The 18,897-nt window shown below is 45.2% G+C and overlaps 1 long non-coding RNA gene across 1 annotated transcript in view; it reads right to left on the bottom strand.

The window, feature by feature from the left end:
• The window catches only part of LOC147717196 (uncharacterized), a 278,162-nt gene extending 260,248 nt beyond the window's left edge, over window positions 1-17,914 (bottom strand). The window contains exon 1 of the long non-coding RNA XR_015295802.1: window positions 17,852-17,914. This is a non-coding gene — a long non-coding RNA (uncharacterized LOC147717196). The remainder of the gene's footprint in view (window positions 1-17,851) is intronic.
• Window positions 17,915-18,897: the final 983 nt, after the last annotated feature.

Genomic DNA, 18,897 nt, shown 5'->3' with positions numbered 1-18,897 from the left:
ACTCAATCAATCAATCATGGCATTTATAAAGCGCACTACATACCCGCGAGGGTCGCAAGGTGCTGGGGGAGAGGAGCGGGGGGGGAAGCTGCTACTGTTCGAAGAGCCGGGTCTTGAGGAGTCTCCAGAAGGTTAGAAGGTCTTCAGTCTGCCGGTGGGGGTGTAAAGGCTGAGTCGGCTGTTGAGGTACGCTGATCCGGTGTTGTGGAGAGCCTTGTGTGCGTGGGTGAGGAGTTTGAAGGTTATCTTCTTGTTCATGGGGAGCCAGTGCAGGTCTCTCAGGTGGGGTGTGATGCGGCTGCGGCGAGGGATGTCAAGGATAAGGCGTGCGGATGCGTTCTGGATGCGTTGGAGTCGTTTCAGGGGTGTGGCCGGAACTCCTGCGTAGAGTGAGTTTTCCTTACTCCAGTCTGCTGCTGACGAGGGCCTGGGTGACCGTCCTTCTTGTTTTGGTTGGGATCCACTTGAAGATCCTGCGAAGCAAGCGGAGGGTGTTGAAGCAGGAGGGGAGACGGCATTGACCTGCTTCTTCATGGAGAGGCTGGAGTCGAGGATGACCCCTAGGTTGCGTGCGTGGTTCGTGGGTGTGTGGGATGCTCCTAGCGCAGTCGGCCACTAGGAGTCATCCCAGTCCGAGGGGGTGGATCTGAGGATGAGGACCTCCATCTTGTCCGAGTTCAGCTTCAGTCGGCTGTTTCTCTTCCAGTCGGTGACAGCCTTCATTCCTTCGTGGAGGTTGGTTTGGCGGTTCAGGAGTCTTTGGTGAGGGAGAGGATCAGCTGGGTGTCGTCGGCGTAGGAGATGATGTTGAGGTTGTGGTGTTGTGTGACGTGGGCGAGAAGTGCCATATAGACGTTGAACAGCGTTGGGCTGAGGGATGAGCCTTGTGGTACGCTGCAGATCATCTTTGTGGCTTCGGAGCGGAAGGGGGGGGGAGGCAGACGCTCTGTGTTCTGTCGGAGAGGAAGGAGGTGTTCCAGTCCACGGCCTTCTCTTGGATTGCGGCGTTGTAGAGGCATGTTCGTAGTGTGTGGTGGCAGACCGTGTCCAAGGTGGCTGACAGGTTCAAGAGGATGAGGGCGGCGGTTTCTCCATTGTTCAGCAAGTTCCTGATGACATCGGTGGCGGTGATGAGGGCAGTTTCGGTGCTGTGGTTGCTGCGGAACCCAAACTGGGATGGGTCCAGGATGCTGTTCTCCTCGAGGAAGCTGGTCAGTTGGTGTTGACGGCTTTTTCGATGACCTTCCCCGGGAATGGGAGCAGGAATATGGGTTAGAAGTTTGTGAGGTCCTAGGGGTCCGCCTTGAGTTTCTTGCATCTCTGTGCACTTCCAGCTCTCCAGGAAGGTCGCTGTTTCGAAGGAGATGTTAATGGTTTTCCGGAGATGGGGTGCGATGGTGCTGCTTGTTTTGTTGAAGATGTGGTGTGGGCAGGGGTCTTCCAGGGATCCGGAGTGGATAGTGTTCATGATCTTGATGGTGTCGTCGTCGGTGATGTTGGCCCAGGCGAGCAGGCGGATGGTGCGGGTACCTGATAGACCTCCACTGGCTCCCCATCCAGAAAACATGGTAATTCAAACTTCTGACAAACGCCTACAAAGCCCTCCACGACCAAGGACTAGCATACCTGAACCACCGCCTCAACTTCCACCAACAATCCAGAAACCTTCATTCCACCTCCCTCGCCCTGGCACAGACTCCGCAAATCCGCCATAACCACAGTAGAGGACGCTCCTTCTCCCACCACGAAGTCAAGTCCTGGAAAGCCCTCTCCTCCGAACATCTCTCTCGCTGGCGGACTTCAAGAAGAAACTCACGACCTGGATATCCGACAAGGCCAGCATCAAAGTGCCTGGATACCCTCACGGTGATAAGCTGCGCTCTACAAATAGCTATTGATTGAGGGAGGGCAATAGTGGGCGCGCAATGAGTGCATTTAGAGAGATTAGACATATTTACTATCTAAGTAATGCATACAGTCATTTCTCTCTGTGTCGGACCCAGGAGGGAGTTTTCTGTTCTGCATCACAAAAGATAGATGCTTTCATAACAGAAATCATACCTTCAATCAACCAAAGTTTACTACTAATCAGTAAGACCCACTGATTGCAGGGCAAGTTCCTGTATAGGCCTCCCTAAGTGTAAAAATCCCTTCTTTTCGTTTGCTGACCGCAGCTTATGAGGCAACGGGAAATATATAACTCAATGACCGGTCTTCAAAACAGCCATTCTATAGCCTAGTACCACTATCATGGACGCAAAATGAAACAAGTATTGGCAAAGCCAACTGGTCTCACCTACGAGGGCCGTTGTCTTTGTCAGTGTTTTGTAGCCATGCTGTACAACAACGCTGCTCCTCTTCAGCATGGCTAAAAGTAATAATAACAAAAAATAACAAACACACAGCCAGCACTAACTGCATTGTACAGTTTTTTTATTTTTAGCCATGTGCTCACCCGAAATAATAAGGGGAAGGGTGGGAGAGAGGGACAGAGAGGGGATGGGGGAGCACAAGGACAATGGATGGTGGTCAGGGGGCAAGCAGATAGACAATGAAGGGTCATTGAGGGGGGCCTTGCAGAGGGACAACAGTGGGTAAAAGACAACCAGACGGACAACAGAGGCTGGTCGCAGGGCAAGCAGACGGACGACAAAGGGTAGGCGAGAGGCCAAGCTGATGCACAACGGAGGGATGGTGGGACGGACTGTGGAGGGCAACCACACAGACAACAGAAGTGGGCGGGCAGGCTGAGGGAATCCACACAGACAGTACATAGGAGAAGTACACGATGGAGACAGCCGAAAAACACACACTCTTGTACAGTGGTTAAACTAAACAAGTAAAGTAGTACATGAAAAAAGGAGCAGTGGAAGGGCACAAGTAATGCGCCCATACTCCATGAGAGGGACACACACACGAAGAGGAAGAGAACTGATGAATAAGCAGAAAACAAATGAGTTAAAATGAAGCCGACCAATGATAAACAAAGGGCAACATCTAAGCACTCTGTAGAGTTACAAGAGGTCTCGCACAAGGCACCTTAATTCATTTGGTAGATGCTGCCCATAATGTTGCTGGGTTAACAGTCAACGGCCATTGGTGACCTTGGGATGGTTAAGCCTTTTTCCTTGCTCATTTGGCGGCTGCTATTGGTATCGGGTCTAAAGGCTCAATTAATGTCAAAATATTTATAAATGCTTCTTAGGTAGTTGAGACTGCTTTTAAGCACTTCGAATCTTTGCAAAAAACAAAGTAAGGAGCAGAGTTTATAATGGTCTCTCAAAGATCACAATATTCGTCAAATGTCAAGGTCCCAGAATAGATGATCATCCGCTACACGGCTACAGCATACAATGACCATGTCCTATTATGTACTTTGATGTTCCTAGAGAAAACTTAGCGTCAGTCTCAGAACGTACTTTCCTAATCTTTATTAGATGGGTTTCCTAAGCTAATTTCGTATGTCTACATCTAATGTATGCATCCTTTTATCTCCTCCTTCGTGCCCTCTCTATATTTCTCTATAAGTTAATACGGCCTCAAGCATTTATATAAATCACAGGGTGCCAGCCCTAGGATTTCGGAGCCCGATGTGTGGGGCAACCCATTAATATGTAAATAATGTTCACTTTACATGTGCGGTATGTAAAAATATACCTCATGCATATTCAGTTGAATACCAGAAGAGCTTTTGTGGTTACTGTCTGAGCATTCCCGTAAAGATCCTTTTTCCAGCTGCTAATCAGCGTCTCCTCAGTCACTTAACCCCTTTCTCTACACCATTCTCCACGTTTCTGGCGCTTCAAGCGTCCTACACTGCCTGCTTGTAATTCCCATCCACTAATGCTCATTCGCATTTACCCCTCCCTCTCTCCTTATCAAACGAGTGGTGCTTCAGTTCCTTCCTTCTTCACACAACACTGCAATCTCTCACATTTTCAGTCCCGTCTGGCCAATACATATGTGTTCTTTGTTTCGGTCTCCACCACTCATGCTGGGAAGATGTGCGGGCATGTGCAGCACTAAAGATAAAAGTTATGTTCTTATATCACAACGGTCCCAGTCTGATTGGTTGCCTTTCCCTTTCCAGTTCCCGCTGCTTCAAAACAGTTTCACCTGTTGATCTCTTGCCCAAAGAACACCCAAAATAAATGCCATTTCATAGGTGCTACCAGGTACTGTTAGCCATTATCTCGATAAGGGGGACCCAAGTCGGCTTTCTAGGAAGTACCTTTTCTAAGAAGTGATAGCTAACACCCTGATTTGGTGTATTTGTTGGTGTATTTGGGGCACAACCTTTCTTACGTCACCAAACCAAAGGGGCAGGTCCGGCTGTCATTACTAAATCCAGTGTGGTCACCACAGCACTCAACATTTGTCCTTAGTCGTTGTATATGTATGTTGAGGAGATGGAACAAAGTTCTGCCGGAGGCTTCCTTAGATGACTCCCTTCCTGACAGTTAGTGAGATAGGCTCACGTAGCCCGTGTCCCAAATGGTGTGTTGATATGCTGACTGAAACCTCTGCCCGGCGACCTTTACTCCTGGCAGACGGATGGTGAACCCTTCGAGTAGTTGGGAAACAAACCAAGAGACAAAAGATTTTTATTTTTTATTTTATAAAGTTTTATATAGCGCGAACCAGATCCCAAGGGATATCAGAGCGCTTTACAGAAGAACGGTTGTAGTCACAACAATCATAGACAAGTGATACACAGCGAGAAGAGAGGGAAAATAAAACTCCAGCACGGTATTTGATAAGAATACCAAACAGTTATAGTCACAATAAACACTAGCAAAAGATACACAGCGAGTAATGTGATTAACAGGTCAATAAGAGGCTGCTGCAGGTGGCAATGCCAAACTAAGGTAAAATGTGTTCATTAGGAAACTTCCCTCCTCCGATATGTATTTATTTTTTCCCTCATTGTTTGGTGTTTTTGTTATATAAAGGTTTGAATCTCTACATTGATTTATGTGATACTGCGGAGTGGAGCCATGTAAAACATGATTATGTCATTATGTAAATTGTTGCAAGTTGCATAAGTTGCAGTTACGTCGCACCATACTACAATCGTTCAGATTTTTTGACGGTGGGAGGGAATGCTTTGTCTGACGGGATATGCCGAATGTTATTGCCTATAATATTTATGTAAGTGTAACCAAGCAGTTATATAGTTGCTTAATTATCTGAAATTTATGGGTACCTATTGGTTCTGGAAGGTGTTTTCCTAGATGATATATTGCTTTGTATTCATGTATACAAAACTAAACATAAAATCTTTAATAAACAGATCAAACAAAAAAAAACAGCATACTTGAGTTCCACAGTTTCAGTGATGTGTTCATCAGTGATACATTTTTTCCCACTCCCTTCTGTATAAGTGTGTTGTATCTAAGGTAGCCAGGCTTCTTTCCAGGTTCAGGAAGAATTAATTGACTTCCTTGCGACCAGTGCCCATCTATCACATCCTGCTTCCATCAGGAGCTGTTTGCAACGGTCTGGCTTTCAAGACTCAATTCACAAACAACCCTGCGCAGCCAGTTTCACCAGAAACCAGATTTTTAGAGTGCCAGCGCAGGAGTTGGCCTATCGCTAGGACGGTCAACCTCGAATCTGGGGAACTGGGTTCAAGTCTCGACAACGAAGCTCAACATCAGTGATTCTGGGCAAATCAGTTAATCTCCCCGTGCCTAACAAAATAAAATGAATGCGTCCTCATGTAACGCAACTGGTGCTATGTGTCCTCATGTAACGCAACTGGTGCTATGTAAAGCGCTCTGATACCGGATTCCTTTAGGTCAAGTTCGTGCTATATAAAACACAGTAAAATTAAAATTAACCCCTCCCCTGCTGATGACAGAACCGCTCCGTCATCAGCCGCAGTGGGGCTGTGCTGATGATGGAGCGGTTCCGTCATGGCCCGCCCGCCCCTCATGCGCGGCGCGAATTCCGCGCCTGCGCTGAGCGTTCTATTGAGCGGGCGAGGCCATGACGGAACTGCTCCGTCATAAGCACAGCGCAACCGACGCTGGTGACGGAGCGGTTCCGTCACCAGCATGCGCCCGCCGCATTTCCGCCCGCCCCCTTAGCACTGCAGCGGAAAAGCCGCCGCAGTGAAGGGGTTAAAAAAAAGAAAGAAAGAAAGCCTCTGAAATGGGGCTTGCATCGAAAGACACAAAACAGGATTTTCACAGGAATTACCACTGCTGATTGGAAGCTGGAACCCTTCTCCAGTTCTGTGAAACTAATCATATACGAAGTCATAATACTTACTGGACCATAAAGTTAACTCATATTTTCCTGCTGTATCTGTTGGCTGCTACCTTACCAGAACCAGAAACATCAACAGCCCATCTCCCCCATGCGAATGCCAAGCACTACCCCATGAACTGCCTGTTGAAAAGCAGTACTCTAAGCATGAGGTGCCAGCAATAATTAAGAGACTGTCTGTCTGTTCTGATACAGAGGAGAGTGATATTACCGGATTACAGAGAGAAGGGGCAGCAGAGGAAGTTTCAGGAATCTATGCAAACCCTCAGTCTCAAAAAATATAGATGAGCTGACCAGGAGAAGATACGTTGCCTGGTGGGATTGCTTTATCCCATAAAGATAAAAAACACTTTCCCATTATCTACCAGAGGAGGACCAAACTATCAACCTCAGTGTCCCTATTGGTGCTAGCCCGATTGAACAGTGGACTGTGATCAAATCCATTCGTAGTGGGCCAAGAGGCTGTCCAAGGTCACAAATGGACTCCCAGTTACCAAAGCATGGAACTGATCCCTTTGAGTTCCTCCAAATTCCTTTATCCCCAAAACCTTGCCCTTGAAGTGGTCCTGACCTCTACGAAATCACCAGCACAATGATGTTTTAATGTAGCTGGTGGTTCCTAGGATATTGGGCTTTCACATCGTCTTCTACTGTATTATCAGGATTTTCAGACTCCCAGGATCCAGGTATTTTGAAATCAGCCCAGACTTCCAGGGTATAGATACAATGTGTGTGACCAGCCTGTCTGAGATAATACTGTCTCATGACGATCGAGTATCATGAGGGCACCTGCCACCAAACTTTACCCAGTAGTCCCAACATATGAACCATGGGTACTCTGAGGCTCTGGGGCACTGATGGACCCTTGCAAAATGCTGCCCAGTGACCAATTGTAAAAGCACAGGTCCTCCACTCCTTTCTCCTTTTACAAGTTGAGATCTTAACTAATTTGTTTTCCAGGGCTTAGCTGCTCAGCTTAAGCCAGCTGAGTTGTGCTAATCTAACCAGACATTGAGATCATTGCAATAACCTAGACTAATACTATTCAAAATTGTGCAACTGTTAGAGACTGGGCTGTGTAACCATGACACAGTAGTCCTGCCCTGATAGCAATGCACTGGGTTGCATCTATCCCATGCAAAGCACTGAGACACATTTGGGTTAATAAGCTCTCACCCATACTTTCTAGACACCTTTGTTTCCAGTATTAATGGGTCATTTTTAGGTCTCGCTGAAAGCATTGCTTTAGCAATGCTTGTTTGTCGAGATTATAGTAAGGCTTTCACTAGGCACACACTGCACTAGCCCTCAGTGCACGCTTCCACCAGGCACATCCACCACCAGCCGGCAGTGCACACTTCCACCATGCACACACACCATCAGCCATCGGTGCACAATTTCTACAGTCACACACACCACCAGCCATCAGTACACACATCAATTGTTAACGCATCCACAATTAACTATTGTAGCAATCGCAGTATGGCGCACTTTACTTTTAAACATATTCATCAAAAGCTGTTACTACTAAGGAAGGGGACAGGGAACTGTGTTGTGTGCTGTGTTCCCCCCACCTGCTTGAAGGAAGGACTTTGCTGTGTGCTGTGTCCAGGAATAAGTGTCTCCAATGGCCTGAGAAGAGCTGGCCTCTTGTTAAAACTCAGGAACACAAAAGTTTACCCAAGATGACTTCTACAATCAAGAGGAACCTCTGCCCAAGGAGATCCAAGGAAGAAACTGAGGAGAAGCACTGCCCTTGCTCTGTGTTCTGGGGCTGGCCTGCAGTTTGCTGATTATGCTGAGGGTGAGGCTGGAGGACTTTGCTGTGAGCTGTGTCACCCCCTGCTTGAAAATCAAGGACTTTGCTGTGTGCTGTGTCCCAGAAGAAGGACCAGTCTCCAAGGGCCTGAGAAGAGCTAGCCTCCTGTTGAAAACTCAGGGCTACAAACGTTTCCAGGAAATCTCTTTCACCAGTGCTGTGTGTGTGTTACTATGCACAACCACACTCACACACACAACTACACACACAACAACCACACACACAACCAGACACAACCAGACACACAAACACACACAAAACCACACACACACACACACATACAACCACACACAACCACACACACACAACCACACACAGGCGCACACACAACCACACACAGCCACACACACCCACACACACCCATTCACACAACCACACAACCAACCATACACACAACCACACAACCACAACCACACACACAACCACATACCCATAAACAACCAGACACAACCACACACACACAACCAGACACAACCACACACAATCGCACACACACACAACCACATACACACACACAACCACACATACAACCACTCACACACAACCACATACACACACACAGCAACAACCACACACACACAACCACACACACACACAACCACAACCACACTGTCAGGGCACACTTTCAACAGACACCATCCGTCAGTGCACGCTTTCACCGGGCAAAATTTTCATCGGAGTTCAAACCCCTATCCAACATAGGGTAAACCTTCACTGCAGCTACCACTACGGAGCAAGAAAGCCTTGGATTCCTGATTCTAACCACTGCAAGCAACAGTTTTCGGGTCCGTGGACCGTGATGAGAAACAGCATAACCAGACATCAATAAAACCTAATTTTGCTACAAGACCGGAGGAAAATACCTCGCAATTACCCTTTGCAGCAAAAACCTTTCCTGATGTCTCACCACAGCCTACCTACTCCAGTTTCATGGCATGTGGCCTCTAACCCAGAAGTTCTGCTGAGTCTAGTTCCATAGAACTTTAAAGCATCTTTTGATGTCTCTGCACTTACGCTCTTGTAGCAGTTCCCGAAACCCATGGCCCAAGTACAAGCTCAGGTCCTGCCAGTCTCTCACTGTAAAGAGTCTTGCGTACAATAAATACCAAGCAGACAAAATCAGGTGAGCGCTCTGCACACAACTGCCGTTTGTTCATGATTCAGTCCTATCCGCTGACAGCGAATGGTTTCTATCTATGAAACCGTGATCAGAATCAAATCTGTGAACTGGCCTGGCTGTTCTGTATTTAACATCGTTAAGATTAACTTATTTCCGGCCGTGAAAGGGCTGCACTGTTTCTTATGGTAACATTTTGCTCATGTTACAGGTACAAATGTTTGTGTTCCTTTTCGATGTACATATACATGAAAGTGGCATAGAACCAGGACAAAGACGTTTTTAGTGACTGACTTTCCATCTTTTCATCGTAGCTCAAAAGATAGCTAAGTGCTTTGAGCCCCCACTGCAACACTTTATCTAGTGATCTGCTTCAAATAGTTTTTTATGTGGCACCGCAGCCTTCTCTTTTAATCGCAGCCCTCCCTTTTAATCGCAGCCCTCCCTTTTAAAGACTAGTTTTTTTTTAACATTTGGTAGGCTTGACTTTCAAAGTAGGTGTCTGTCCTAAAAAGTTGATTCAGCGCGCTCCCACAGTAGTATGTACCCGGTATTCTTACAGGAAGCCAGGTCACTGATATGTTCAGCCTACTTATTAGAGGGGGGTTTAATGGTAAAGTTACAGTAAAGGTTTTTTGGGGAGTAAGTAAAAATGTAATTGCTTGAAATTTTCTGAGATACTTACTTGGACGACAAAAAAGTAGAAAGTCAGTAGTTCGGTGCGAGACCTACTCCATCCTGATATACACTTTTCAATTCCAAGAAGAAAATGGAAGGGATGGATTTGGGATTTGTATACTTTCCATTTTGACCTTGAGGAACGGAATGGAGCGGGCTCAAGTATGACATCAACGGAAAACAAAAACACGGACAATGCCAATCGTTTTATCTTTTGTATAGTGCAAGATTTTCTTAACGTTCGGTAAGACACAGAAAATTGGCACCTAAATGGCATGAAAAGTACAAGCATCTCTCAGCCACACAAAGGAGGTCCAGTGCAATACACACACCAAATATATCACAGACAGCAAAAACATCACTTTCTCTCAAATATACAAAACTGTTAAAGCTAAAACAGCCTTGTCTCACTCAGCATACTTGTACTAGCCACTAGGTTGGGTGTGCAGTGCACAGAGGTCTGCGGTGGATGGCATGGGCCCTGTGCAACATCAAACATACAAGAGATAATGGGGGAATGCTTGCAATAAGTCTAACCACTGGCAATCGCTTCGGGTAGGATTCTAACCCATCGTTCTTTTGTCCACCATGCCACCTCAGATTAGACCCAGGCATGTGCAAATCAGTCTTGATCCTGCTCCAATGGGAACAGTCGATCCTGAACTGGCAAGCCAGACCCTCTCCGGACAGGAACATGAGAAACCCAGGACCATTTCTTATTAGCTCGGGGTGTTCTCCTAGCAAGTGTTCTACATGGTTTTGTTAAAGTTGCTTCTGAGTAGATTAATCACGTCTGCTGGGGATAGAGTCTACCAGAAGTGGAACTCCATTTGACACACGACTACCGCCTGCATGTCGAGGCATAAGAAGAGAGAGTGGCACCGCTCACTGATAGGTCACAAAGTTCTTGGTTGAGGGCCTCAATCAGTGCATTGTCTTACCAGGTGGGTTTTTACAAGAGAGAATTGAAATAAAGGCGAGGAGAAAAGCAGCAACAAATTTACACCTATAGTGGAATATACAAGGTTATCAAACATCTCAGTAGGTTATGGGATAACATTTAATGCAGATTCCGTTTTCAAGCAAAGATGAAAGCCTCAAACCAATTACCAAAATACCACCCTTTGACTAGGGCTGAGGTTAACTCCATCTGTTCTACTAAGTCAAACACCAGTGTTATTTTGTTTTGTTTGTCTGTCAACACTGAACTTCGCACTAGAATTGGCCAGTGTTCAAAAGCCTTATTGGGTATTTTGAAACCCATGTTTAAAACCCACAGAAACATAGACCAGCATTTATTTTCAGCAGGAAGTTAGCATTATCTGATAGCAGCAAAACTGGTTATGTTATTCGCGTTTGTATAGCCCCAACCATCCTTGCAGTGGCAATGTACTGTATTATGGTATTTGTATAGTGCTTACGACCTCTATTTGGGATACTGAAGAGCTTGTCCATGAGTGTAGCATGGTACCCTGTGGTTAAAAGAGCGTGATATTTGCTTTGAGTCTATGTGGGAAGTGCCTCCATGTCATGTGTGTTGACGACTGAGGGGCAGTTATCGTACTATGGGGCACAATGCTTAGTGGTGTGATGGATAAGGAAGCATGAGAGATGCTTATTTTTATAATATATTTTATGCTGGTTGGTCTGATTAGCTCTATTGTTCCCCTTAATGGCCTGGTAGTTTATTTGTCTTGTTCTTGATCCAATTTCCTAAGCTGGCTGTGGCAGAAGGCATTTAACCTGTGATTACATGTATATAGGAGAGGTAACAGGTGTGGATACAAAGTAAGGTGTGAGCAGAGGTCTGCCCAGATAGACTGTTACACTCCTCTTTTAAATGACTGCCATTATGAGATGTCAATGGAACATTTGCTAAGATTCTCGTTATAGGATGGCAGTTAAGAGTCCTCCTATGAACAGCACGTTGTGGCAGATCTCATTGTTTTAGGCACATTTGTCTGGTTAGTATTGAGCGGTTATATAAGAGGGCTAGTATCTCCTGTATCTGTGCATTCCAGATAAAAACAAGGTTCCAGGGGTCCTTTCATTAACCATATGAATGTCCCTTTGATGAGGGATCAGGTAATGAAATGGTGTTCGATATCATACAATGACATCGATTATATCAAACTGATGCCGGGAGAACTGGCATGAAGACTAGACTGACTGGCATCTTCTGGTTACAAGTGGAAAGTAGAGTAAACATAGTTTACTACATCTGCAAGTGTAGGGCGCTATGGTTAAAGTTTGATAAGTCATTAGGCAGGTTATGGGTCTTCAGGTTCCGAGTAGGAATGGGTACTTCTATTACTCACTGAAGAGGCGTAGTGATTACATTTTATCTCTATGTTGAGGTCCTTGCAAGATTATTTTGGCTGCAGCACCCTAATTTAGGTAGAGTTCCTATATCTGTCCTCTCGGCACAATAAGCTGGTCAAGACTGCTCCTTAGCTCTCAACTGTGCTTATAGTGGTAAAAAGGTTATTGTTCTGTGTTCTATCTCTGATGTAATCATCTTGGAAACCATATTTTCACATCACTCCTGAATGCTCCAAATCTTTGCAGGCAATGTGTTCTAAAGCATGGTGGCCTGTACTGAGGAAAGGGAGCCAACTATGGATTTTTTTATAGCGAGATGATATCGTGATCCATGGCGAAAACCTAGAAATAAGTTTATTTTATTAGTATTGTTTAGATTTAATTTGCAGGTACAGTGGGCCTTTTCCTTAGGAGGCTCTGCAGATGATGCAAAGTTCTTTGAACATTGTTTATCTAGCTACAAACAGTGATGCGTTTTAACGGCTGACGTCATGAGTTCGTTCTCTAGGGGGAAGGCAGTGGAGGGGCAATCTTTCTAAGGCGCTTAATTTGTTGAATTTTGCGAATAATGATGCAAGCGACCCAAGGTATGGGCTGCTAGCACAGTTGAGCTTGGAGATCACCAGAGTGATAGGGCAAGTCATTTATGTTGGTATACAATGTATTGCAAGATGCGTTGCAGCATTTTTATTGTGTGGAAGTCGCTCAGCGTGACCTCATTTGCATATGGTCCCAGGAAGAGATCCGAATCCATGGTTTCTCTTCGGTTTCTCTCTTCTTTTGACAAGACTCACAGTTAATCAAGTTTCTTGAGCCATACAATACTATTCCAAGTGATCGTTAATATTCCACAAGGAAAAATTAACAAATATGGAGTCTGCTCTCCAGGCACTAAAGCATTGGATGTTTCTGTCTCTGCTGAAGCATGAGTAAGGAATAAAAACTAGGAAAGGAAAAAGGTATTTGAAAAGTAAGCCACTTCAGGGGCATATTTCATCGCAATTCTTCTATTACAGGTATTTATGTGCAGCAGCTTGTACGTAGTTCACTTCTTCTGAGCTCCTCAGTCAAACCGACGTGGCCAACTGTATTTCGCTGCAGTATGAATATGAAGGGGAAAAAACGAAACCTAGGAAACTACATTTAAGAAGCTCTATATATCACCAACTGGAGAATAAACATTTGGAAAAAATAGCTTTAAATTTAAAATCACAGGAAACATAACATAAAACTCCATGATATCGAAAACTACAGGGATATATATATATAGTCAGTAGCAAGGGTACTGGAATAGGGTTATGGTAAGGGGATTTCCCCCAAGCTCCAATAAATATATACAAAAAGAAATTAGGGAGTGGTGGCGGATTGCCCTCATAAAAAGTTCTCGAAAGCAATGCTCGAAACCTTCATGCATGCCGAGCGAGTCAACGAAAAGAGACAGAGCTAAACGGGAGCACGTCTAATGCTGTCGTGCTGTTTCAGCGTGAATTCATAATAATTCTAATTACTGCAGTGGTGTACATCAAAGGTACTCTGTAGCTCACGTGCGCACGGGCTCATCCTGGGAGAAACCAAGCCTTATGCGCCTTTGGTATTGCTTCCCCCCTTGTGCTCAAGGTTTTTGTTTTTTAACTCTTGTGGTAGGCCAGTCTGTGGGGCAACAGGGAGATTCCCCAGCGAGTAAAGGGCCTTCCTAAGGCAGGTAGGTGGGGTCCGGACAGAGTGAGTCATGTGTGAATGCTGAGCCTGAGTGTGGTTGGTTCACTAGCACCCCTATTACCTCCCCCTGTCACCTAACAGGTGGCTGCCCATAATAAGAACTCTCACTGACAGGTAATTGACTTCAGCCCAATCCTTCTGTCTCATGCAGGTCTCTGAGAGATAAACATGTTGCTGACTCCACTCGAACACTAACGCCACCAGCCACTGGAATACAAAGGCTTTCCAGAAGCTTGCCAACGCAACCAACAAGTAAACAAGAACTAGATAGATGACCTATTCTGGAGCCATAGGCCAGAATCTGCCACGATTCTGACTGTAGCACAGCTTTACTGCCCAGCACATGCCTAGCTGAGCCTGACAGGTGCCTGATTCTATCCCAACCCCACTTTCTCACCCAGGCATACAAATGCCTAACAGATGGGCCTGCAGCCCAAGAGGTAATTAACTGACTCTTACCCAGCACTGCCAGCACTCCCTGGCCTTTAATGCCGAAAAGGTAACTATCCACCCACATTTTGCAGGCCTAGTCAGGCATACAGCCATTTAACTGCAGACTTTCTCAGTACAGTTCTTTTGGCTAATGAGCCTTTTGAAGGAAAGTAGCTCTCTCTGAAACCCAGGCCGGAGGGCCGAATTGGTAACTGTCTCTTGACAGCACACATGGCCAACCCAAGTCTATGTTTGCCTGACAGGTACTCACCCTTCCCTATTGCTAGGACCGTCTGCTGATAAATTACAGTTGTCTCAGTTTCGTGGTCTATGGCAGCCCAGCAGGCGATTAAACGAACCCAAATGATTCCTACCAGACAAGTAATTGACTGAGACAAATCCCTACCATACTGCCGAGTCTTATGAGGCCATGGCAGGCTCCGTCCTATAAAAGCCTGAGGCTGGCTGACATACATCAGTCACATCGCAGTTTAGAGGCTCCAGCTTACCTACAAATTTGCCAGTTTCCTAAAACACAATGGCTAAGTTACAGTATTTGTTAGCCAGGGCCATGAGGGCCAAATGCAAAACTCCCAACGATGGTTCGAGTGAGACCAACTCTTCCAAACACGAAACCCCACAACCATGGAAAATAGCTCAGTGGTGATGGGCCTGCTGCACAGATCTGCATGCAACCTACAAGGCATACATTTGATTCATATCAGGGTAGCTGGAACAGTATTAGATTTAGTATTCAAGTTACTACTTACTGTATCATTGTTTATTATAAATACCTTATTGTTCATTTATGTAATGGTTACATAATGGCTTTTATGACTATTGATAAACAATATAAAACATATTTCAACTGAAATTAATACTTGTAGGGCTAAATCAAATATTTACTCTTCTGGGGTCAACAAAACGCGTGCAACTGAGATGGATAGTAAATAACACCTTCTACAACACACAAGTACAAGTAACAAGTAATTCAGTATATCCTGTGTACTATATAACGGTCATTATTCATATAAACAAACACCTGCATACGTAAAGCACTTTATATTAACGATATTGGAAAAGATTCAAATAGTAATTTTAGTCATCAACTTATGTTTGCAGCCGAAAATGGCTGCATTTATAACTGCCATGCATTCACAAAATGATCGTTGCTGCTAGCAATGCTTTAATAATTTGTAATTGTACCACAATTGAATGCAGTTACACAGTAATATTCTCTGTGCAAGGGGTCGAGTGACCAGATCAAGTTTGAGTTTGCTTGTGAGTTTTGTAGCGCCTTCAAAGATGTCCGTCTGTAAGCACTGGAAATGGTCAAAACCTTCGCTTCTCCATCGGCTGGACTAAATCTACTTCCTGAATGGGAAAAGGAACTGCACGTAGGAAAAGGTTTTTCTCCACATGGAAAATGTATTCCCCAAAGTCAGAAAGTACAATTGCGGATCTAGGCTCGCTTTTCCCAATGTGGAATCCACCAGTGAATAGAGTTCCCTTTTGGAATAATATTAATAACGCCTGAAAAAGTCACGACTGTTCTAGAGGTATGCCTTGAAATGCGTTACAGATACAGGTTTCAAAATATGCTGCTAGAAATGCCTGCGATTTGCAAAAAGTAGTAGATAAAACAACCATGTGTTGAAGTGGTTCTAAAGTTACAGATGTAATACCTTTTCAAGAACCAAGCCCTTTTGAATGCTATTTTCCTTATCTGTATTAAAAGAAAAGAGGCAACACATCTTGTAGCAAGCAATTGGTGCTGCTAGATCACCGTGTACCACTGCCACATCTACACACATTTTCTTTAGACAAACTTTACGTTTTTAAACAGCTCTACAACTAGAACCTTTTCACAGTTATGCACACAGTGTGCCCTTTTCCCCTTCCTGTATCCCGCTCCACTCCAACAAACAAAGGTGCAAGTTTCCAGCTGCGCTGAGCTTTGGATTCTTGACAAAAGGCTTTCCAGATTGCCCATCGAGTTATAAAAATTTTAAGCTGGGTCTTGGCTGTGTTACAGTGAAAAGTTTATGTTAAGTCAGCAATGCATTAATTGTACTGGGGGAATATTGTGGTCCTTGGGTGAACGAGACAGTTATAGGCTAATATCTGTCAATGTCCAGGCTCATTAAATTCAACATAGGAGCCCTTGGTGACAATCAAATGGTCTCAGGTATCTATGTTCATTCACAAGGCTGGTTGAGTCAGCACTCTTCACTTCTATTAATTAAAATGTGATGGTGAAATCACAAAACGAGAATGTTACTAATTGTGCGGTTGGGGGACGGAAACTTCAAGTCCCAGTGTCTCCATGTACTTATGTATCGAATTGGGTCAATCATTTTTTTAAACCAAGATTGGATTTTTTTTTAAAGCAGTTGAAACAGGAGCATTCGACTGGGTTGGGAACCAGATGAGAACTTTCTCTGAAGCACATCCACAATAAGTACACAATAATACACCTGTAAATGCACCTTTATTTTAGGGTGTCTGAATTTGTTGTAGGCACTCTAATAAGGGCTTGCCCCAGCCAGGCGCAGCTTTTGTACACGTTGTGGCCAAATGGTTGGCTAACCCACCATGACACACTACATGTCTCACTGCACTTTCACAGAGAAAGGAAATCCAACATTTTGCAGGGTTTTTCGCAGTGACAACACTCCAACTTCCAGTGTTGTTTTAGTGCGCACGTCAACGCATTACTGTGGCAACTTCGCCAACTTTCTGTGCGTTTTGGTATCCCTCTCCATGTATCCAGTTGACCTCACAACTCAGATTACTAAATCATAACAAATTCTTTTCAGAACTGACAAACCTCAGCAATTCTGACTAACTGTCTCGTCAAACTCCAGCATGGCTGTGCCAACACCACATACGGAAAGAAGCTATAAGGTTCCCATCAACCTCTGCTCTGTGAGCATATGATATCAACATTTCACCATTCCTCTGGCATCACAACCCTGTGCAAAAAATCAGCAGCCACACCAGCACAGCCAAGTTTGATGAATTTACACCGCCACTGATAGTCATTGCTGCATCATGAGAACGCTATCACATTGATAGTATTTGGGTTATAATTACTTCTGGTGACATCACACACAAAAAACGATTCTGATGGCCCCAACACAGCACAGTCAGTTTTAACAAGACATGCTGCCACAGTGCCTGTTTGGATGACATTGCGAGCACAGTGCTCATCCCAATTAAATCAAAAAAGCATAGATACTTCTTTCTGAAGGCATGGGCACTGAACAGTGGTCAAATAATTACGTCACAGAAGCAGTGCCACCTGCGACATTATATGTGTACAACTCATAATGATTACATCACAGACACATAAGCGCCAGGTCTGGCGACATCACGAGAAACAGAACTGTTGCCGTCACGTCACTGCTAGCTCTGGTGGCGTTAGTGCAGCACAACTAGCTACATGGTCGTTACGGGCTCCCTGCCCTCTCCCTCCAACCTGTTCTTACCTGGGCACCGCAGCTGCGGCAGTTCCTCTCTACCCCACATCCTCCAGTAAAGACAGTGCGCCCTGACAGCCTTTACGCACGAGTGAGAGCGCGAGCGCTCAATCACAGGCACGGGGCGGGGCCTAGGCAGCCTCCTGCCCAGGCACGCGCCCCAGACCAACCACCTGAGAGAAGGGCGGAGCCATAGCGTGAGGCCGTCCTCTTGGGAGCCACGCGGTCCCTGACCAACCACAGAAGAGGAGGGCGGGGTTGCACTGCGAGGTCCTCCCTTGTTAGCCATCAGCCTCAGGTTCATCTTTTGGCGCGAGACCACCGTCTGTGTTTAAACGGTCTTCCACAGGCACGTGCAGCTTGACGTAGCAAACGCGAACAGTAGGGCTGCAAGCCTGCAACCATGAGCGTCTGACCCCCTCACCTCTCACCCAAACAGAAAGAAAGTTTGTGGAAGTACCAGTCTTCACCACCGGGCTTTAAGTGGGCTGAAAAAAACTGGAGGGTCTGTCAAAGGCACGTGGCCAGTGTAATTAAAGGTGTGGCTTAAAAACACTTCTACTAAAAAATCCGTGCTTAGCATAATGTTCCGCCCGACTTGTATTTTGAGGTTTCTGTCATTGCATCTAGAGATATGATACAAGTAACATCATACCCAGTGCTTTAAATGGAAAAAATAAGTGCAGGTGCTCATTAAATTAAGTTAGGGGCGTGGCTAGTGGGCGGGGTTAGTGGCAGGGTGAGACATGTTAATAGAAAACACTTCTATTGAATATTCATTTTGCCCTTTCATTGCCCTTGGCAGTTGTCTCAAACTTTCCATATGTGCAGATTAACAGGTACATATACTAATAAAGGGTGGTGTGAAGTACTTCTGGGAACAAACTTCTAAACCCAAAATCCACCCAAACAATCAACGGTACTTTCAGGCTGAGAATCAATGTGCCCCAGGATGAGAGGCTGGCATGGCATCATTAATAACAAGCATTAGGCACATTTCTTTTCAAATACCTTCTGGGTGTCCTTATTTTTTTCCCAACTGATTTAGTTTCTCT

The sequence above is a fragment of the Lissotriton vulgaris genome, chromosome 5, assembly GCF_964263255.1.
Source record: "Lissotriton vulgaris chromosome 5, aLisVul1.2, whole genome shotgun sequence".
Lineage (NCBI taxonomy): Eukaryota > Metazoa > Chordata > Amphibia > Caudata > Salamandridae > Lissotriton > Lissotriton vulgaris.
Note: the sequence above shows the minus strand (reverse complement) of the source record. Positions and strands in the feature narration are given on the sequence as shown.